The 21,734-nt window shown below is 54.4% G+C and overlaps 1 protein-coding gene across 10 annotated transcripts in view; it reads right to left on the reverse strand.

Moving 5' to 3' along the window:
• CHD6 (chromodomain helicase DNA binding protein 6) overlaps window positions 1-17,076 on the reverse strand; it is a 95,899-nt gene extending 78,823 nt beyond the window's left edge. For 6 of the 10 annotated variants that reach the window (XM_072879577.1, XM_072879583.1, XM_072879578.1 and 3 more), the window contains exon 1: window positions 16,844-17,075. The gene's annotated coding sequence lies outside the window, so the exon portion shown is untranslated. Of the gene's footprint in view, window positions 1-16,843 lie in introns of all 10 variants that reach the window. The other 4 variants (XM_072879580.1, XM_072879579.1, XM_072879584.1 and 1 more) reach the window with 2 other exon arrangements.
• Between the last annotated feature and the right edge of the window lie 4,658 nt (window positions 17,077-21,734).

The following is a 21,734-nucleotide window of genomic DNA, read 5'->3' on the forward strand; positions in this document are numbered from 1 at the left end:
CTGCCACAGCAAAGAACAGAAACGGGCAGCAGCCTTGGGTTGCAGCCACAGGCACCATGAACAGTCACTTGTAAGTTGACGTGCGCCACTACATGATACATTTAAATTCTGATTTTCAGACCACAGCTGTGGCAAACATTCACTGACACAACCAAGCCACTCAGCACCCTGCACATGCACACCACATCTCAATGAAGTGATAAAAATCCAGCAAAGAGATTGCATTTGCTTCTCAGCAGTCTCTGGGATACTCAGGTCCCAGGCTAGAAGTGAGAGCCCGACACCTGCTCCTGAAGCAAAGCAAGCTAGGTCCCGCGGGAGCACAGTCTGCCTTGCACCATGGCCGAGGTGAGGAGCCCCTCCAGCAACTACTTTTGGTCCAAGGCAACGGCACACTGCCAACCGGGAGCACACAGTGACACTGCAGGCTCCCAACACTATCTTAAATCATTCTGAAAACATGAGTTAGGGACCATGCCTCAGCTGCCCACCCTCACCAGGAGCTAAAAGCCAGCATTTGGAGATTAGCATTTCTCCCAGCTGCTTTTCCTACATGGCAAACTGGAAGATGAACTCATCCTGTGGTTCATCAAAGACATTCAAGGGGAATAGGAGCCCCCACACTTCAGGCTGGAGGCCCCTCTGCTTATTACAAACCAGAGAAGTACTCTAGAACAGTATACCCAGCTCTGCACATTCTCACTCATCCCTCAAACTAGCTGGCATTGGGCCCACTGGAGATGCACCCTCTCTGGGCTGACCCCGTCTGCCAGCCGTGCTCCCCGCAGCCCGAGGGTCCCCTTCCCAGGCGCAGGAGCCCCCCCAGGCACCGCACAGTAGGCTCAGGCTCTGGGGAGGTGCCAAGGACAAGGTCTCACTGCAAGGAGCTCCTTTGAGATAGAGGCACCAAGAAGTGTCCAACCTCCATCTGTCAGCAGACTTCTGGTGACGCTTCCTTCCAGATGAGGGGTGCAAGCCTCGCTCACCTCCTCAACATCATGTGGCCTTTCTCTCTTCTCCCTCCTATAGTTCTGATTACAGAAAGGATCCCTTGAAAACACAGATGCCAAACAGGCACAGCACTTTGCATGCAGCCCCAAAGGACAAGCAGGAAGGCAGGGAGATAAAGAAGAGAGGAGAATTGCACAGCCATGCCATGAAATTACTGATTTTCAGACAAGCAGGTCTGCTCTGCTGAAGTGCCTCAGGAAGTGCTGCATCTCCTCAGTGTCTGGGCACTGCTTGAAGGAAAAGAGATTAGTCAGGCTGCCTGGCCAGCAGCAAGCCAGGCTCATGGACTGCAGCTAGCTCAGGTGGAGCCGGGGAGGCTCAGCACACCCTTGCTGCTCTGGTACCAGAAGATGTGCTAACCTGCCCTGAGAAAGGCTGGCAGAGGTCAAAGTACAGACTGATGAGAAGATTCAGATCTCTCTAGAGCGGGAGCCAGGGCGCCCAGCAGCACAGAGCTGCAGGCAGCTCCCACAACCACAGCACAAGGGCCCTGCTCAGCCCTTCCAAACACGAGGCAGCAACAAAGGGCATCAGGCAATGGAGCAACCAAAGGCTTTCAGAAGACTGTCTCTTTTGCCCCACACCACCAACCCCTATGTCCATGTCAGCAGCTGTCCTTGTGTGTACACACCATTGTGGGGTGGCAGGGACATCCCCACTGCTTCACACGAGCTGCAGAAGCAGCTCTCCTGGGGGGGGAAGAGGTGCTGCTCCAGCCCTGGCAGCCTGAGAGCTGCTCTGCTCCCCACCACCTGCTGTCATTGTGGCAGCAGCCCTCGGCTCAAACATGGAGGAGCAGTGTCTCATGCCTGACAACAAACCTTACAGCCTTGAGGAAAAGGGACAGTAGTCAGTAGCCATTCCCTACCATGCAGAGATGACACCAAGCCACACCATTTTTGTATCAGGGTCAGGCATCACGTGAAACCTTTAATGCCTCAGCTCTGCAAAGGCCTGAATACTGCTGCTCCAGAAGGAACTCCCAGCGTCCTGGTACTCGGCAGTGGTCAGAGGCACAGGAACAGCATCAGCATCTCATGGTGTGCCCCATCCCACAGCCTGGAGAGCCTCTTGCATCAGTACACTGGCCAGAAGCGCGTTGGGCCAAGCTGGATCAGTGTGCTGGGGGTAAGTAAGGGACCAGCCTCAGCAAGCAAACACGAATCATTCCCAAAGGAGCAAGGGTGCCTGCATCTGCCTGAAGACAGCTGGGGGAAATAAGTACTGGCCATTGGTTGCCAAGAGGTTTGCTGCATTGCCCTGCTACTCCTGCCCTAATCACTAGGAGCAGTATGGAGCAGCAGATGACAGCCAGGACTGATGGGCTCTGGCAGGCTCTCTCAGGCAAGCTGGAGCAGAGGTCCCCAGGGCCTGGCAGCACTTGCCCATCAGAGGGGCCTCCAGAGCACGCTCCACCCTCAGTAGCTTTGCTGTTGGCAAGGCAGAAAGCAAGCCCGAGGACAACCAAGCATGGCTCAGGCATCAGCCACCCTTCCTACCTGATGCATCCACACCACAGGTGAGCAGCAGGAGAGGACCCACAGGTCTGGCTGGGACAGACCGAGAGCAGAACTCAGAGCCTGCACTGTCCTTCATCCGCTTGGCTCGACCGACACTCTTCTCCAAGGCACCAAACAGCAGAGAGAGAGACATGTGCAGTCCCCTGGTGCTGTTTGGTTCTTGCTACCTTATCAATTCCTGTTTCCAGGCAGGGCTGCACAGACATGTCTCAGCCAGCAGAGCTACCAGAGCTTGAAGCCTGAGTATCTGTGGTGCAATCCAGAGGGACTCAGGCAACTACATTCCTGTGGGCTGCACGGAGAAGGGGCTCTGCAGAGACATCGCCCTGCCACCGGATTTAGAGAGGTGCTCCTGCTCACTCGGGGAGATCCAGGCAGGGCAGACGAGCACTGACAAGACAACTGCCTGCAAAACACTGAAGGGGCAGAGCTAAGGGAGGAGGAAAGAGAAATACAGCGCAAGAGTGCCACTTCTCTCCCTGGCTCCTCCCAACCAGCTCTCAGCAAGCTGAGTTAGGGAGGGCTGCGTGGCCCAGCAAAGCCTCCTCCGCTGGGCAAAACAGCAACCCAGCCGGCTGCTCCTCCACAACACACTCAATCACCCGAGAGCGTCTCTGTGGGATACTCTTTGAAGGACGTATCCAGCCCCCGTCAGAAGCCACCCGTCTGCAGGCTGTCACGCAAGCAGCCTGGCAGCCCAGAGCCCAGCTCTCTCCCCACAGCCTGCTGCAGCAGGATTTGTTTATGTGTCTGCAGCTGCTCTGTGCATTCGCCATGGGAATCCAGGCTGAAACTCCAGCCGCGTCGAGCGGAGAAGCGGCCTCCCTGCTTCCCCTCTGCGCAGCCTCACAGCTCGGCGAGCATGCGGAGCCCAGCAGGCAGAGTGCTGCAGGGGGCACGAGCCCCTGGAAACAGGCCTGCCGGAGCGGTGAGCCGCATTCCCAGCCCTCCGCAGTGCCTCCCCCACATCCTGCCTCCAGCCCTCCGCTGGGGGTAGAGAATGCAAATCTTGGGTTGTAATTTTTCCAAGTTAAAAATAACCCAGTAGTTTAGTAAGAGGGAAGCAGCAGCAGCGAGGCAGGGGGCTGGGGAGCCTGTGAGCTTGCTGCAAGGCAGCTACGGCATACATTTTTCCTTCCCAAGCAGAGGCTATGGAGAGGCAGCCTCCCAGCTCTGCGCACGCAGCTATGGAAAGCAAGACCCCTTCAGCATCCCAACTGCACTGAGCAGCCAAGTGCTCTTCATTTCAGAGCTGCCCTAACACTCCCTCACTGCTCCCTGGCCCCAACAGGAAGGGGACAAAGACCCCACTCCCCTGAGCAGGACTCACAGCAGGACGAAGGAAGCAAGGGGAGGAAGGAGCGTACAAAGAGGTCCAAATAATCCAAAGTCAGGGAGTGAACACCCCTCAGGCAGGTGCAGATGTCCAGGGCAGGCTGGGCAGAGCATCGCACCAACGGCTAGCCCCAGGAGAGTCACAGCTGTGCTCCAAGCAATTTTCTGTTCTTAAACTATTTTAATCTTTAAAAAAAGAAGGGGGGGGGAATTAACTGTGTTCTCAGTGGGGCCGGGGGAGCTGAGAGATCTGCTGATAAGGACACCCAGTGCACGTGGCAATCCTGTTAGCGAAGCCATGCAGCACCTTCCCAGGACGCCCAACTCCATCACCGCACAGGAGAACAGGCAACAAGACTTTGATGGGCAGGCAAGAAACAGCCACAACCTCCTTGCCACTTGCTCCATGGGACAAGGGATACAGAGATGCTGCACAGCGTTCCCCCTCCAAAAAGCCTGCTCAGCACCAACACTTCTGCTCCCAAGCCCTCCCAGGCAAGCTCTGAGCCATAAAGCAACAGTCATGTCAGAGACCCCAGGGAAACACTTGGGACAGTGACACTGCCTGTGCACAGAGGATGCTCTGTTGGCATCCAACAAGCAAGAGAGCACACGCAGGCTGGATGCAGCCCCCGGTAACGCAGCTTCAGTCAGCTGCGCTTCATGACTCTCATGACAAGCTCACGTGGCAAAAACAGCAATAGCCCCTTTTTGGAGAGTTTTCAAATGCAGCTCAACCCAAGACCGGAACCACAATGACCTTCAGCAGTTATTTCAAAGCTGCACAGTGCCACAGAGCCGAGAACTGAGGGCTCGCTTAGACTCCAGTGAGCACAGCAACAAGCAGGGACCAACAGCACAAGGGGAGAGAAAGCCACAGAATGGCTGGAAACACCTTTGGTTTTGTTCAGCGACGGCACATCATGGAAGGCAAAGCCATACCTGGCCAGGCAGCATGCGCATGAAGACACAGAACTCCAGCTTGTTGCTGAAGAGAGGGAAACCAGGTCTGAGCTCACCCTAAAATGTATTTCTTTCATCACCTTCATGGACAGTTCAAAATGAGGGGACACACCACTCCCAAGCGGCACTGCAGGTTGAGAGGTGGCCGTCTGCAGAGTGGGGATGCACCCAGCATTAGTTGCACCCCTTTCCCCACCATGGGGATGCACCCAGCATTAGCTACACGCCCTTTCCCACACCATCACCCTGCTACGCTGGTGTGCAGCAGCTGTGAGGAGCGAGACAGGTTTCTCAAGCCCATGTCTGTTGTCTTCTGATCAGCAGGCCAAGAGTCTCACTCCAAACAGTTGCTCATAAGCCGCAGGCAGTGGATTTTAATCCCCAACATCAGCAAGGCAAAAACCAGAAGAAAAATAAAACAAATCTCTACAGCTCAGTACCTATGCAGACAAGGAAGAGAGAAGGGAGATAGGCCAAGCCTGCCCACCCTCGTAGGTGGCACCCATCAGGCTGGGCTCCTGTGGGCAGCAGGCCTGTGACCACCCTCAGCAGTGCCGAGGGCCAGGATTTCATGGGTGAGGGTACACTGGCGTGCGCGTGAACACATGCAGCACTCCTGCGCAGGCAGGGGGCCCGCAGCAGCTCCCACCAGCACAATTTGGGTGGCATCCCACCAGCACAATTTGCATGCCCCGTCAAGAGCATCACCAGCTCAAGCTCCTGCCACATCAGCAAAGCCCATCATATTGATGTGGCATTTTCCAGACCTCTGCTCCCCATTAAACACAAACAGCTCTGGTATGGCATTCGACCCAGGCCACCACACAGGCCAAATTAACTGCCCTATCTGCCAAATCTTAACAAGCCATTTCTCCATCACCAGTGCCAAGTTTTCCTTCCACTTATTCACCAGCCCCAGCATGTTGACCAGCAAGCCAGCAAGGAAGGACATGAATGGGGTGTCCAGGGAACAGGCTGTGGCAGTGGCCATAAAGCCTTCCCACTTCTCCCATCACACTCCCAGAACTTAAGTTCCTACTTTAAAATAAGGGAAAACACAGTATCTGTATCCATGTGCTGCAGAAGAGTCCCAAGTTGTGCAGGCCAATAAAGCCTATGGCAGACTGCCACTTCTACAGCTTCCCGCATAGCTCTCCTACCCCTCTGGTACCTCGCTGCGGGCAGGAGGCAGACAGCTTGCAGCCTCTCTTGTTGCCTGCCAGGAGCCAGAAGCACACTCCTCATAATGGCAGTTCAGCACAGCTGCAGGACCAGCTTGCCGGCAACCAAAAAAGATGCCTGGTGGGCAACTCCTCTTCCTTAGCCTGGGACTGTACACCCGAGCTGCTCCTCCACAAGGCAGGGAGCCTCGCGTACCAAGGGGAGTATGTGCAAGGCTGCCAAGGAGACTGTGCAAAGCCTCGGGTCAGAGTGACAACACAACCCTAGCTACATTTTAGATGGAAACAGGCAAAGTAGCTCTGAGGACACACTCTTGGTGCTAGAAGCAGGCTCTCTTCCCTGAAATACCTGGGTGTTACCCCTGGGCAGAGATGGGATCATGGGCTCAGCTCCTACTGGCTTCCTGGACCAGTGGTCATGAGGAGCCAGACTTCCCAGTAGCGTAAGAAAAGCCTCTCCCAAATTACTGGGCCCATGGGAGCACAGGGGTTATTGCCAGCTGCTTCAGAGGCTTCTTGCAACAGGGCAAACCACCCAGCTGCTCTCCAGCTATGAGGAGGGATATAGAGGTTTCAGCAGAAACCAGCGCCCTGCACACTCTGCACATTTTCCTGCTGCCTTTTATTTCTCACGCACAAGCACTCAGACCTTCACTTAGCTGCCCAAGTCCATCCTCAAGGTCACCAGCCCTGTAAAGATGCCACCACGCACATAATTTAGCCCACAGCACCTTTATTAGTATGAAAGGTGTACAAAAGCCAGCTCAACCTGTAGACCTTGACAGCTGGCCAATTCAAAGAACCTTTTATAAGGTTACTGCTTGAGAGCTACACATCGAAGAGCACCAAACTCAAGCCATCCCAAGGCAGACAGCCAAAAAATGAGATGGCATTCCTGAAAGCACAGATCTTCCCCTCTTGCTGTTGTTAATATCCTGCACAGCAAACTCAAGCTGTCAGAAAACAGCTTTGCCACACTGCAGACAGCTCCTCAAAGGCAATCAGAGCCCTTTGTGCCTCTATTTTCCAACTGTAGAATGGGGATAAAAATCAGCCTTCACAGCAGGGCTACTGAGAGGATGAACAAGCACTTGCAACGCACCTCAGGACTTGGCTGTAGACACATATGAAGAGCACATCTGACATCCGGAGCAGATTTCCTGCAGGGATGGCACAGCAACACCAGTCACAGCTCCAAATGGTGACGGAGACCCCATTGCAGAGTCCAGTCCTGCTGAAAACCATTCCTTCAGGCGTTTCTGTCAGTCTTCTCCAGTTGAAACTCCCTGCCGTAGACCTCCACGGTGGATTGCCTTTACCCCTGCCAGCCATCCAGCTGGTGTCCCCCGTTTGCTGCTGTTACCTGCTGGCTTTAAGTCATTCCCTACTGCCCTTTTGCTACAACCACAGTAAAGGAAAAGGGTGAACCAGGCTTTGTGGCCTCCTGCCAATCTGCCCCTGCTTCCTCTAGTGAATACCCCATGGGAACATGTCCTAAGAAACACATCCAAGCCAGGAGCTGAATGAAATGTGGCCAAGCCACCAGCAGTTGGGCCACAAGAGCACAGTCAGTGTTTTAAGCATTTCCAGGGCCTCGCAAGCAGGATGGGCACCACTGCTTTGCCAAATGCCTTGTCTGTGTATGGGTGATGGAGCGGGGAGAGGTGTACAGTGCATGAAGCCAGCTCAGGGCCAGCCTTGCTTTGCCCACCATGGCCACATCTCACGCCACAGTTCTTGAGCACAGGCACTGAAGGCTGATCCCAAGCTACATCTTAGCGTGACAAGTGAGCAGCTCTCCTTCAGGCTAGGCAGCACGGCCACCCTGGTCCCAGGGGTCTCAAAACCCAGGTGACAAAGGAAGCTCAGCTTGGTCTGTGCTCTCTCACACACAGTGAAGGCTGGACGGGGAGCAGAAGGGATCTCCAGGAGCAAAAGGCCATTTTGCTACACTAGTCACTCCCCAAGTACAGGACATCACCACCACCAGCTTACAGAGGTCTCTTGCTTGATGCTGCCCTCTTGGAGAGGGGCTCCTGCACATGCAAAGGCTGCATCTGCCCTGTCAGCGCTGCAAATCCAGGCCACCCCACCCCAGGAAAGGGCAGAAAGGTTGGCTGGCAAGACCCCTGCCTGTGGCAGTGCCAGGCACTGGGGGAGCCAAGCTGCTCCTCAGCACCCAGGAAGGCAACATCCCAAACAACCACAGCCTGAGAGTTTACTGTATGCTGTGGTGAGGTCCCACGGCTCATGGCATCTGTTCTGCCTGTACATCCTAAGACAAACTAGCAAATCTTGGCCCAAAATAGCAACAGATAGAAATCTGCTATTCTCCAGGCCTGAGAACTTGCATACTGAAGCATCAGACCTGTTTCCCAAGCATCTAAAGAACAGGGAGAGAAAGCAAAACATAGCAAACTCTCCTGATGCAACACAGAGCAAGAGCACCCTTCACAAGCAGCACCGCTACCCCACAGCCCTCAAGTCCACATCCTTACAGGCACCTCCACTTCAACTGCTCTGCCCTGCAACGACTGTAACTCCCCAATGTTTACCTCCAAGGGCTTCCAGATTATTTTGAATTTAACTCTGGGATACAAGTTCTCCACAATCTCAGCTGAAGCTACTTTGAAGAACAGTCTCCAGAGTTCAGATGCCATCTGTAAGGAGACATTCCCCTCAATCATCTCAATGCTTCCTTGCATTTGTGTCTTCTACACCATCCCAAGAAACAGTCCAGCATGGGAGGGAGAGAGAAGTGCCAAAACAAAATTCATCAATTCCTCATGTGCAAATGCTTGGAGTTCAGCAACGCCAGGTTTGGTTGTCTCCTCAGCTACAGGCAATTCTTTAATACACTTGGGTAGCCTTTTTAAACAGCAAGCACCCAAAGTCCTGCCCAGATATGCTGCAAGTAAAATGCTACCAAAAACACATATGGAGAGGTAGCCCCTTCTTGTCCCAGCTCATAAACCCCTTCAGTCCGAGGCCAGCTCAGGAAGCAGTGGAAAGAGCATCAGCGTCGCCAGGCTGGAGGTCCACACTTGCACAGGGAGGGAGCACGCCCCTCCTGTCAGAGCATGCCCAAGCTGCAATCACTAACGCTGACCGCAGAGCACCATCTTTGCAGAGTCTCTTTTTCTAAGCAGAGCTGGGACCCCAGAGCACACCAAGCACCTTCAAACAGCGCACAGGCAGAGCTGCCGTGAGTGTCTCCTGGAGTCAAGCTGCATTCATTCAGGGCACAGACACAGAAGACACCCACCATGTCCGGGACCCTCCTGGCCAACCAGCAACATCTTCACGGGGTCAGCTAACCAGCGGACAAGCACATGGCATCAGCTGCACCAAACTACCAAGAGACTCTTGTCCCTGCTTGCCTGGCAGGCCTACAGACATCAGTCTCCTGGCAGGTCTACAGACATCTGATGTGTAGCAACATGAAGGCCAGGAAAGCAAACTCTGGACACAACATCAGAGCACAGGTCCCACAGACCCATGTCCTAACCCACTCTTACTGCGTGTACCTGCCAGAAGTCCATGCCAACATGGTTTCCACATCTCCTCTCCCTCTGTACCTGGATGAGCCACTCATTTGCTGACCCTTTCCTTCAGCAGATGTCTCTGGAGGAACTAGCATGCAACAAGGTCCAGAAATCCACTTCTGCTCTGTGTCAGATATCTCCCTCTCCCTGCTCAGGGTGGCAGAAAGAGCAGGAGGTAAAGCTGGATCCAGGAAACGGTTTAAGAGCACTGTCCAGAACTCGTCAGCCCTAATGTCACTCTCTGCTCAGGAGAGTGGCCAGGGGAGAGCCTGTCTAGGAACCAGAGAGCAGCATCTGCAGATAACCACATCTCCACACACAGCGCACTATGCCCTGTCAGATATGGACACAGCTGTACCTATTCAAACACACATGGCCTGCAAGCCTGCAGCGTCACACCTCGCTACAGGGCTCCTGGAAAGGCCACTCTCGTTGAAATTACAACTACTAAAGCTTCAAAGAGCCTGTGCCCATTGTGACCCACTCCTTCCTTTGCCTTCCAGATTCAGGACCCTGGTCCTCACTCTCAAAGCACGATGTGGGACTGGCCCAACTCCAAAACAGCAATGTTATTCTCAGACAGAAATTCTCACCCTCCGGAGCAAGGAGGTGGAACAGACTGGCCCACAAATCTGTAACCACTTCTCTGAAGAAATCAGGGTAACCACAAACCTCAGCACCTTCACAGTAAGCGCAAGCCTTGTTTCAGTCAGCCTGCCCACAACATCACTGCACAGCGAACAGAGCACAGTCTCTGCTGTCTGCGGTGGAGGAGAGAAACCTGCCTTTATGTATGCACAAAAGTGCATGCCGGGAAAAGCTCAGATACCCTGGTGAGGGGCACCCTACGGGGACTGAGAAAGATCACTGAGAAACAGGGCTTTACTTGCCCTAAAGCAACAAGCAGAGAAGCATACAAATAAGAACAATACGCTGTGCATTCCCACACCCCACTGCTCTCCTTCCCAGCTTAAGCGAGCACAGGGTACAGCAAGGATGCAGCATGCACATATATAGAAGTCATCAAGAGAGAATGGCGCTCACTTCTCTGATCCTCAATTAACAGACACCTAACACTTAAGCTTCATTTTATCTTAAGTATGTTTTAAGTTCAATCAAAGCAGATGAAACATTGAGGGTTAAAGGTGCTCTGTACATAAGACCTAGAGAACGCAAGGCAGTGGCTCACACAAAAATAGCAGCTTTCACAGCACGTCTACAGCAAAGCACTAATGTTTATTCTTGTATCTAGGACTAACTTTAATTCTGCCTCGATGCACATATATAACAAGGCATTAATGTTTCTTGAAGAACCAATACTTCACCTACCTATACGTCAAAAAAGTGAAAGTCCCCCATAACTTTGCATCACTCTTGTTCCTGCGTGTAGCACACTAGCATATTGCTAATGCTGGAATTCACCTTCAAAGGTAGCCATTGAGCATAAGTTAAAGCACAAAATGAAAACCAGAAAGCACATAAAACAACTTAGTTATCTAATTACCTTCATAACTTCTGAAGAGAGGTTTAACAACTGGAAGTTTTTTTGAAGGAAAGTCAACTATGTCCACGTAAGAAATGCCTACTTCTAGTGCAATACAGCGGGACAGAAATTCTCAGCAGTGGCTGCTAACATGCAGGGCTTGGTAGCTGAAGTCCTTCAATTAGCTAAAGTCCTGCTTCTGCCTTCAAAGAAATGCAAATGAGATACCTCCTGTGGGAAGGGGTGGGGGTCTTACATCCTAGGGAGTTCTAGCAACCCTCAGGGCAGTAAGAGCTGCAGTTCCTTTCCCCCCAGGCACACTGTCAGCAGGCCAGCCACAGGGACACACGGCTGCGCTTCCCCCACCAGGCACTGGCGCAGGCTTTTGGCCTGGGGTCCCTCACAGCATGCTCATGCCCTTCCCACCCATGCTCCTGTGCAAGAGGCTGCAATTTAAACACATGCTTTAGGACCGCATAAGATACTGAACGAAACAACCTTGCCCCTCCACTGCCTAGCTGGCCCTCCCTTGCAATAACATATGCATTAGTAGGGACATGCAGCCAGTTCACAGGCCTGGGTTAACACCAGCCTGACCCCAGATATTGCTTCCTTTTACTCTAATGCAAAGCAGGGCTCCACAGATCCCACAGTTTCATGGAAATATTTAGGAAACACAAGTGCTCTGCAAATTGACACTAACAAGCGTAACTTTCCCCTGCTGTCGGTACAGTCACCCCAAAAGGAAGCAATGAGTTAACTGCATTTGAACCCAGACTTCCCATAACAACTGAGCCAAACAGCAGAAAGAGCCAGACAAGTGCCAGAAAGCTTCACCAGAAGAGATCTAAACTTAATCTCACCAGTTAAAACACAATTAAAAAAAAAAACAACCCAACACCAAAACCACGTCAAAACAACCAACCAGGTAACACTACCTATACTAGTGCAACATTAGGGCTGCATAAAGTCAGGGCAAAGGCAGGACTGCGGAAGACATGCTGTACCTCCTAGGATAGATATTAATAATATCACCATCAGACTGCTACTGAGCAGTATCCCTCACGGGGAAACCAGGGCTGGAAAATGTGATGTGCACCCCATGGCCAAGACAACATCTCATCGTCATGATAACACCCGCACTCCTTGATCCACACCCAACACACCTCTGCAAGTGCATTTCCAGCGCCCACGTGAAAACCAAAAAGGTACTGGGACTTGGTTCCCACACTTCCCACTTTCTTTTCTGGACTGAAAAGAGTGTTTTGCTCCTCTTAGAGCAGGATTTATACTCACCACAGGCTGGGAATCCCCTAGAGGCAACAGCATGCACCCCTTAACCTCAAGGCAGCATTTCCTCTGCAGGGGGAAGGTCCTTGCACAAAGGATGGGTCAAGTGCACCACTGACCTCCTCAGTGCCAACACGACCAAGGCCCCCAGCTCCCCTCTGAGCACTGGGCCCAAGGGCAGTATAGGGCAGGAGCCCTACACCCAGGCACCAAACTCTCCCAGCTTTTAGCTGACTTCCCAAGGAGCCAAGTGTGCTTAGGCATTCCCCAGAGCACAGCCACAACCTTTCCCCAGATATCTGTCAGGGACCTGCCTCAAACATTAAAGCCCAGCCACAGCGCCCCAGGTATTTCCTACTTCTTAGACTGACTGGGCACATCCAACATAACAATGCTAAAAATTAATAGCCACATATTGGCAGATTGCTAGGCTGCATACCAGATTTTCCCATATAAGGGAAAGTTGAAGGCATTGTCCTATCACACGGAAAACATATTGCACCAGCCTAAGATATTAGAAAGCAAAATCAGAGTCTCTTCGTGTCACAAGCTGACACCCACAGCACCACGTTTTTCCCTTTTTGCTGTCGGTTTGGTCAGCTTTCCCCAGCTCTGTTATTTCGACCAGGGGCTCATGCCTGAGGGTCACTGGAAGCTGACTGGGGCAGGCACTGCCCAGCACAGCGTTTGCAGCATGCTGCTACACAGGGGCCCTGCACTTTCTTAGAGGATTTTGGTCCCACCACCACGACACTGGCAATGCAGGCACTGACATTGCCACCATTCCCAGGGTGAAGTGTAACTCTGTTTTCATGGGTTTTTTAGGGTGCTGAGAACCCACCATACAAACCCTGCGTGCTGTCACCAACACTCTGCTCGCAGCAAACATTGCTACTCAACTACTTATAGACCATTCACCCTGACCATCTTCCCTCCCCTTTACACAGCTTGTTGGCCCCCAGGGTGAAGTCACCAGCAGCAGAGGTTGACTCCACTGTCCCAAGAGGGAAACTGGGGATGAGAGAGGAGAAACACTTTCACTGCTACTTACAGGAGCAGTGAAAAGAAGCCCTCTCGGCTCCCCTGAAGCCCAGTAAGACATCCAACCACTGTGCTTGCCAGTGTCTCTTTAAGACAGTTTCAGAGAAGCCTCCCTACGCATGCCTGCTTTCCAGACTCAACACACCAAGTCTACATTCCTGCACCAAGGGCTCACTCGTAGTGCAAGGCTGATCAACCCTCTCCCCTCCTTCGCAAGGGCAAGCTTCTCCTGCACGCTGATGTGCACGATACTAGCTCTTATCTCTGCAAACCCGAGACAGGCCAGGACACTGCAGCTTCATGCAAAAAACAAAGGCCTGCTCTGGTGGCTGAGCTCTCAGCCTTGCCGTCTAGCAAAAACAAGTTCACGTGCTTGTGCAAACCCCTCTTGAAATAACACAAACCATTAAAGTGAATCGCTTTATATTATCCACCTGTAAAAGTTTATGTCCTTGGAGAAGCTCTTGAGAAAATATTAAAGATCTCTCAAGGAAGACTAAATCTTAAAAGTTATTGAGACTACGCTTCGGGGGAGGGGAGGCAGAGATTTGCTTCCTGTTAAAGAAATATGGTAAAAAGCAGTCAGGAAAACGAGACATTCCTCTGAAAGCCCCCTCCACCAAGCCACTAGAAATCAACAGACCCCAAAAATACCCACAGCACTGACCATCAGGGCTAACACTGGCATATCCAGGGCCAGCTGCTCAAAAACCACCAGCTTAGACAGAGCCACTCTCCCCTACCGCCGACAGGCAGTTCAATGGAGGGAGAGGTAAACTCAAGCCATTAAAAAGGCACATGCTACCAAACTGGACAGCAGTGCTCAGAACAAGGTAATGAGGGACCCTGACATACCTTCCGCAAGAGATGGGCATTATTCACACGCTGCAAGCATTAAGAAACAGCACAAGAGTTGCCGTCGTTTCACAGATTCACACAGGCTAGTTTTTAACACATCCGTACTAGCCCGCAGCAAGGGGCTGCAACTGCCTTCTCAGCAACAGGGCAATCAACGTTTCTGCTTGGAGGAATGAGACAACAGGCAGAAATAAACAGCCACGGGATGGGCTTCAAACTTCACAAAAGTGAAAACAAACCAAGATCAATCTTTCTCCAAGTCCTCTCATTGACTTTGGCTTTTATTTGAAGAATAATAATACATACTTTCAGTTCCGCTGCACAAGGTACACGCGGACATCTTGATAACTCTACTAGTTATGATGCTTTACAGCTTGAAGCCCTCGAGGGGCAACATTTAATCAGCTTCACCCCGTCACTGCTGTGCGCTTCCCATCTTTGCAGTGAAGGAAACTCAGCAGTATGTCCCACACTGCTGAAGGACCTGCAAGTTTAGGCAGCCGTACCAATTCAGAGACGATGGGCAGAATTAGCTTTCCAAAAGCAAACAGACAACAACATTAAGCTTTGTAGTGGAAAAGGAATCAATTTTCCACTAAACAAGTGGGAAAGGAACCCAGTGGCAGCCCTGAACAAAACCAACCCAGATGGAGGCCAGAAGCCTCGAGAGAAATAACCTATTTACTCCAGGAAGAATTTAATCCCAGAGCAAAAATATGCTGTTATTGCTTCACACTTCAACAGCTGGACCAAAACAACAATTTCTCTGCAAAGCAGCACAGCAGAGCTCCCGCGTGAATGAGGTAAACAAAGGGTGAGGAGAGGTAAGGCAGCACCTATTCCTGTGCCATCACCTGAACAGGGCCCAAAAGCAACAGCAACACTTCACAGTGGGGAAATACTCACAGAGCTCAGTGATCCCTCTCCTCTGGCAACACCCTAATCCAACAGACTCCATACCAGTTAAAAAGATATAGGCAGCACCAGCTGCCAATTATCTGTAGCCCTGCAAGTGAATGGGTCAGGGATAAATATCTAACAACTACAACCACCTCCGTCTACCCACGAGGAGCCCTCTGCCAGGGAGGCCAGTGACTGCAGAGAGGTGCTGGAGACCTACGGGACACTTTGCACAACCACAGCGAACCATCTCCACACCTCATTCTCCAACCCCAAAAGCATTTGCTGCAGGAGGTAAACAACAAAAAGCCTGAGCTTTTGGCGAAAAGCATCCCAACTCACTGAAGAAATAAACCAAGCACTTTTCATAGCAAAATTACTGAAAAGCTCTACCACATCAAAGGCTGGCAGCAGAGCAAGCAGAACCAGCTCTCCCTGTGCCGAGGCACTCTGCCTGGCCTCCACGTCCCCTGACTTTACTGCGAGTTTAGCGTAGTTGTCAGGAAGGCAAATCAATAAACAGAGAAAACGTTAGCTGCTCCAAGACGGGTGTGCACACTAGGCAGCAATATAGCCAGATGATTTCTCTTCATCTTTCCGTATTCTGGTTGCGTGCGTTTCTCTCACAGCGTTTACCCTACAAACCTCATTGATCAAGACTAAAATCCACCTCAATCGCCAGTAAAAGTCACTGGTAAGAACAGGGAGAATCCCACAACGCAACCACCAAAACACAACGGACGCAAGGCTGCGCGGGGCGACTACGGCGAGATGACTGCAGCGCGAACGAGACGCGACTCCAACGTGACTGTGATGCCTCTCTGTTGTGACATGGCTGCAATGTCACAACAGATCCACGTCTGCTCTGCGCACAGCGGGCGAAGCGGGACGGATCCGCCGATGACAGGGACGAGCCGTCGCCCGGAGCGGAGGGAACGGCCCTTTAACCGAACCCCCCCCTTCCCATCGCCCCGGGTGCCCTTCCTCGGCAGGGGCCGGGCAGCAGGAAACCCGCGCCCCGGGGCCTCCAGCCTGCAAAGGGACCCGCTTCTCCCCCGCCCGCGAAGTTTAAAGACTGAATTATCGATTTTCTTCAGCACTGCAGCCGGAACGACGGCGGAAAGCTGCGCCCCGCGGGCAGGCTCCCGGCACCCCGCATCCCGCCCGCCGCTGCGGTCGCGCAGCTCGCTGCGGGGCCGGGGGCCGCGCTCCCCCCTTCCCGGCCGGGAGGAGCCTCCGCGCAGCGCCGGGGGGAGCCCGCCCCGCCTCCGCCCCCAGCCCCCCGCACGCCCCGGGGCCGCCGCGGCCGCGGCGGGCGCCGGGCCCCGCGCTACCGGCCCGGCGCCGGCTAGGCCCGGCCTTCCCGGCGCCCGGCGGGCCGGGGGCGAGCGGCAGGAAGGGCCGGCGAAAGGGGCCGCAGCCTCCCCGCGCTGCCGCCGGCCCCGCGCCCCGGGGGGCGGGGGAGGGCGGCGAGGAGGAACCGGCGGGGGCGCTGCCGCCCCTCCCCCGCGGCCGGCCCGTCCCCGCCGCCGGAGCCATGACAGGGCCGGCGGCCCCCGCCCCGGCCCCGGCCCCGCCGCCCGCCCCGCGGCCCGCGCCGCCGCCGCCGAGTTCATTCATAGCGCCGCCCCGGCGCGGCCCCGCCGCCCCCGCCCCGCCGCCGCCGCCCCCGGCCGCGCCGGGCGGGCGAACCCAAAAGTTCGGGGCAGAACTTACCTAAAATGGCTCCTCGGCCGCCCAAATACAAACAGCTATTATTTGGTGAAGTTTAGCCCAGCACCCTGCAAGGACACCCTAACCTCGCCCGGGCACGCCCCCACCCCGCGCCCATTGGCTGCCCGCCGCCGCGCGCCGGCGCCCATTGGCAGGCCGGGCCGTCAGCCGCGCGGCGCCCGCGCCAAGCTTGGCTGCAGCGCGCCCGCCGCTCGCTCCATTGTGCTCCTGTTTGCACCGATGAGAGCGCGGCGGCGATTGGCCGCGCCGCCGCCCCCGCGCCCCGCCCCCCGCCGCCGCCCCGCCCGCGCCCTCCACGTCCGCGCCCGCCGCTCGTTCCCCGGATGTGAACCGGCCCGCCGGGCCCGCCGGGGCCTGTAGCGGACACCGCCCGCCCCGCCGGCTAGCGCGGGGCTGAGCGGGGCCCGCTGGAGGGGCTGTGCGCGTCCCCGGCCCTGCGCCTCGCTCTCCCCGGTCGCTGGCGCCGAGGGCCGCAGGGGGCCTCGGGAGGTGCGAAGGCGCCCGGGGGCGGCCCCGCTTAGAAGGGGCCGGGAGAGCGCGGGGGCAGCTTCGGGAGGCCGCCGGCCTGAGAGGCGGGAACGGCGCTCCCCGGAGGGGTGCTCCAGGAGGCCCGCTGGGGGCAGTCAGGGCACGGCTGTGCAAGCCGCCGGCCCGGGGAAACCTCGGCAGGGAGCAACCCGGCAAGGTCCGGGTCCAGCACCGGCTAACGATGGGACAGGCCTGCCGAGGTGGCTTTGCTGTTGGCGTTCCTCACAACCAGACCTCCTCAGGGTGCCTGTTCCTGGTCACACAGCGCCTGGGGGCTTTGCGCCGCAGCCACCGTCCCTCCTCCGGCTCAGCACCCCGGCAGCCAGCCCCAGCAGCACCCTTGCCTTGGTGCCCGGCAGCCTTGGTGGCCAGCAGCCTTTTCTGCCTGAGAAGGCGTGAGCTGCTTGCCTGCTTGGGAAGAGGACCAGGGCTGGCAGCGTGGAGTCACTCTGTTCTCCCAGCTGATGCATAGATGCTCTGAGCAAGTTAGCTCCGGCACCAAAAGGAAACTCTGCTAGAGCTAATTAGCTCTGCTGAGACTCAGGGATGATTAACCGAGTGCAGTGCAGTCTTCGTGCAGCCATCCTGCTTGCCGGGCCCCGGGGGGATGCTGGCACAGCCCTGCGCTGCACCCTCTGAGGTCCTGGCTTGTTCGGCACCAGCTGGCACTGATGTCCCATGCTGTCCGGCTGGCACATTCCCTTTACTCCTCCCGGCTTTCCCCAGGTGCTGTCCTCTTGGCTGTACAGCTCTTCCGTTGCTCATGGACGGCTCCTGGGCAGGGAGCAGGCAGCACTACTGGGCAGTCCTGGTGTGCTCTGGAGGCACCTGTCACTGCACACGTGTGGATCAAACACAGAGGACACATCCAAGGGACAGAGATCTGTCGCGGAGATACACCCACCCCGTTCCGTGCCTCCTCCAGATCCCCTGCAGAGACCAGTATACCACTGTGCTCTTCCAGTGAGGCAGGGCTTCCTTCTCTGCAGCATTCCCCTTTATCCTTTCTCACTTGCTCCAACCCACATCTTTACCCTGCACCCTTTTTTCCTCCCTCAACCAGGCTCCTTGCCCATGGATGGCACTGGTGGACACTGCTGCGATCTCACATGTAGGTTTTGTCTCTCCTGTCCCCCAGGTTCAGATTCTTTTTCTGTTTATAGAAGGTTCACATGTGAAGTATTCCTCTCCAGTGCCTTCCCCTTTTCCTAGCCCTGCCTACTCCTTCTCTAGCCACCAGGCATGCCTGTACCTGATCTTTTCATTTTCATCCTGCACTGGTCAACCAACACCATCCTTTGCTAAAGCCTCCCTCTGTCTCCAGAGCAGCACCTTGGCCTCTGTATGAAGAATGCCTGTAAAGGTGGAATTAACTGGTACTTATGACCAGAAAACCAAAGCAGCTTACGTTCAGATTAACCACTTTTTGGTCAGTTGGTCTCAAAAGAATGCCTAAGGATGGTTAAGTGACTTATTGCTGTACATGCAAAATAGGCGGGCCAGTTGTTAGGAAACAGTAAAACAAGACACAAACAAATCCCCTCCCGGATGAGAATTCATCTGGCAAATATCATTTGGGAAGACATTTTAACACCTTTGTTCCAGAATTGCAGAAGCGTTGGTGGAAAGGGACCACAGGAGGTTGTGTTAGAGATTTCCAGAGGTCCCTTCCCAGCACCACATTTGTGACCAACACAAGATGAGATCAGCCATGGCTCTGCCTACCTGAGCCTTAACACCCTCCACGGCCAGAGATTCCCCCACCTTTCTGGTGACCTGTGCCAAGGCTGCACCATCCTCCCAAAGAATGGGTTTTCCTAACATCCCACCTGAACCTTTCAGGACTCACTTTGTGGTTATTGCTCCTTAATGTATCACCAGGCACTGCCAAGAAGGATTTGACTCCATCATCTTTGCCCTTCCAGTACGTGTACACTGCTGTTAGATCAGCTCCTAGGTACCTCCTCAGGTAGAGAAAGAAACTGGCCCAGCTCCTGTATTCAAGGGCCCTGTGCCCATCTTGCTCATCTGTCATCTGTCACTGATGCCTAGAGAGGCATCAGTGACAGATGATGCCCACAAAATTGGCTTCTCAATTTTGTGGGCCCCAAAATTGGACACAGTAAAGACAGAACATACGATTTTAGGATGGAAACTCATCTACTAATCCAGTCTTAATCCAGGCCACGTCTGTTTTATTATTTACAGAGTGGGACTGATGTCTTTTTGGACAAGGTGATTTGAGAACTGTCCCAGTGTCGGTATTTCACTGTGTTAGCAACAGCCAAACAGGACTGAGTGGTGCACCCGAACTGGGACCATTCCCACCTGGTCCCCTCACAAGGCCAGTGTGAGCTCTGTTGTTGGGTGGCCGCAGCACACTTTGACGCCAGTACTGGAACTGCCCCCCTCAGCCTCTCTGGAAAGCAGGATTAAGTCCCGAGCTTGGCTATTCCCAAATCCTCCTGGGTGCAGGATGTAACCCCTGTGAGTGCAGGATGCTCAGCTGAACAGAGCTGCAGTCAGGCATCACCTGGAACACAACCTTGCTGCCTGCAGCCATCGTCGTGCACAACCTTTGGGATCACTGCCTTCTGATCTGATTTGAAATAACAACAACAATAACAATAACAATAATAATAAGAAGAATAATAATAACAATAACAATAATAATAATAGTTTTGGTCTCTGTAAAGAGGGATTGTGACAGTCTCCCTCGGCAAACTCCTCTGGGCTCAGGATACCCCCATACCTCACTGCCCACAGGGGACCTGCCTCGTCCCGGGGAGCACAGCCAGCTCTGCACCAGGATGCATGGAGGGGCCATCGTTCCTGCCTCGTTACCTGCAATGTGCTGGGTGGAGGCTACTGTGCTGTCCACCACATGCATGAACATCCACCGTGGCCCTGATTTACAGATGTGCCCCATCCCGAAGGAGAAACGTGTTACTGTTACGTACTTACCTTGAAACCAATGTTAACTAGAATCAGAAAAAGCAAAATGCAAATGAAGGTGGTTACTCACAGCATCTCAGCTAGGCAACAGCGAGAAATGCAAAAGAAAGCAATGAGAAAATAAAAGAAATAATACGCTTTGTTGGCTTGCACAGAACGTCAGTGGGAAAGGCGGAGGCTGATCTGCAGCTGAGTCTCCTCCCGGGACATTGGCTCTTTGGGTGCCTGTGACTTTCTCCTGGCCAGTGTCCCTGAAGCAGAAGAAGCAGCATCATTTGGGACCTGGTGGTACCCAGGATGTGTGCTTGCTTACAGAGAGGTCCTGAGGACTCCCGAGGTCTGCAGGTAGTTGGGCACAGGCTCCTGGGACGTGTCCCAGGGTTGGTGGTTGTGACCTGAATCATGTTCCCTGTGCGACTGGGGCAGTGACTTTGCTCTAGCAGCTGCTGCACACCAGCACCCACCACCACACGACTGCCTGCAGGCCACTGCGTGCAGCTCTGCGCCTGGGTGTGTGAAGAGCAGCAAGGTCTGAGCTTGCCACCAGGGACGGAGACCTCTGACATCGCATGCCACTCTTGCAAACGTCACTGATTTATCCAAGGCGCAGATTTTGCAGCAGAAGGTGCGGCCTCCCCACCCAGGAGTGCCCAGGCTGGGCAGCAGCGCAGTGCCATGCCATGCCTGCAGGCTAGTACCGACCGCGCTGCTTCTCCTGGACAGGAGCCCCGGAGATTTCCAATATCTGCTTAATATTCAGTGGCAGTACAGACTACCCAAGCACACCTCAGTGCTGCAGCACATTCGGCTGGGCGGGTGCGTGCGCCCAGGCCGGCGCACCGCAGGTCTGTGCAGCCCTCGGGCAGCCACACGCACCGTGCTGGGCATGCTGCTGCTGCAGGAACAGGCACTGGCTGCTGCGGGGACAGCTTTGGCAGCGGGAAGGAAGGATTCCCTTGAGGCTGAAGAAATGCCAAGTGTTTCCAGGCTAAACTTGTCCTCTTGCAGGGAGGGATGCTCCAGTGCTGCCTGCAAGAAATGTGCCTGCCTGGGTGCTGCTGAGCCCAGGGTGCTGAGGTTTCTGCCCACCTTGCGGGCAGGGGCAGGCAGAGCGAGTGTGGTTTCCCTCTAGCCGATGTGCCACCCTGCGACACAAGCCCAGGGAGATAAAGACTTTTCTCCGTGGTGGCAGCCCTCAGACAGGAACAGGGCAGCCACTCCACAGGTTTTGGAGGCAGCCTGGAGAGGCCATTAAAGGAGCAATTAACTGCTGTTAGCCTTGGGGTTTTTTGGGTACAGGGATGCAGGGCTTTGTCCACCACAGTAAATTAGTCTCAAACGCTGATGTAGCAGCCCTTTGCTTGTTGTGGCTGGCTGTACATTTGCGCAT

Source organism: Ciconia boyciana, chromosome 14 (genome assembly GCF_034638445.1).
Source record: "Ciconia boyciana chromosome 14, ASM3463844v1, whole genome shotgun sequence".
Lineage (NCBI taxonomy): Eukaryota > Metazoa > Chordata > Aves > Ciconiiformes > Ciconiidae > Ciconia > Ciconia boyciana.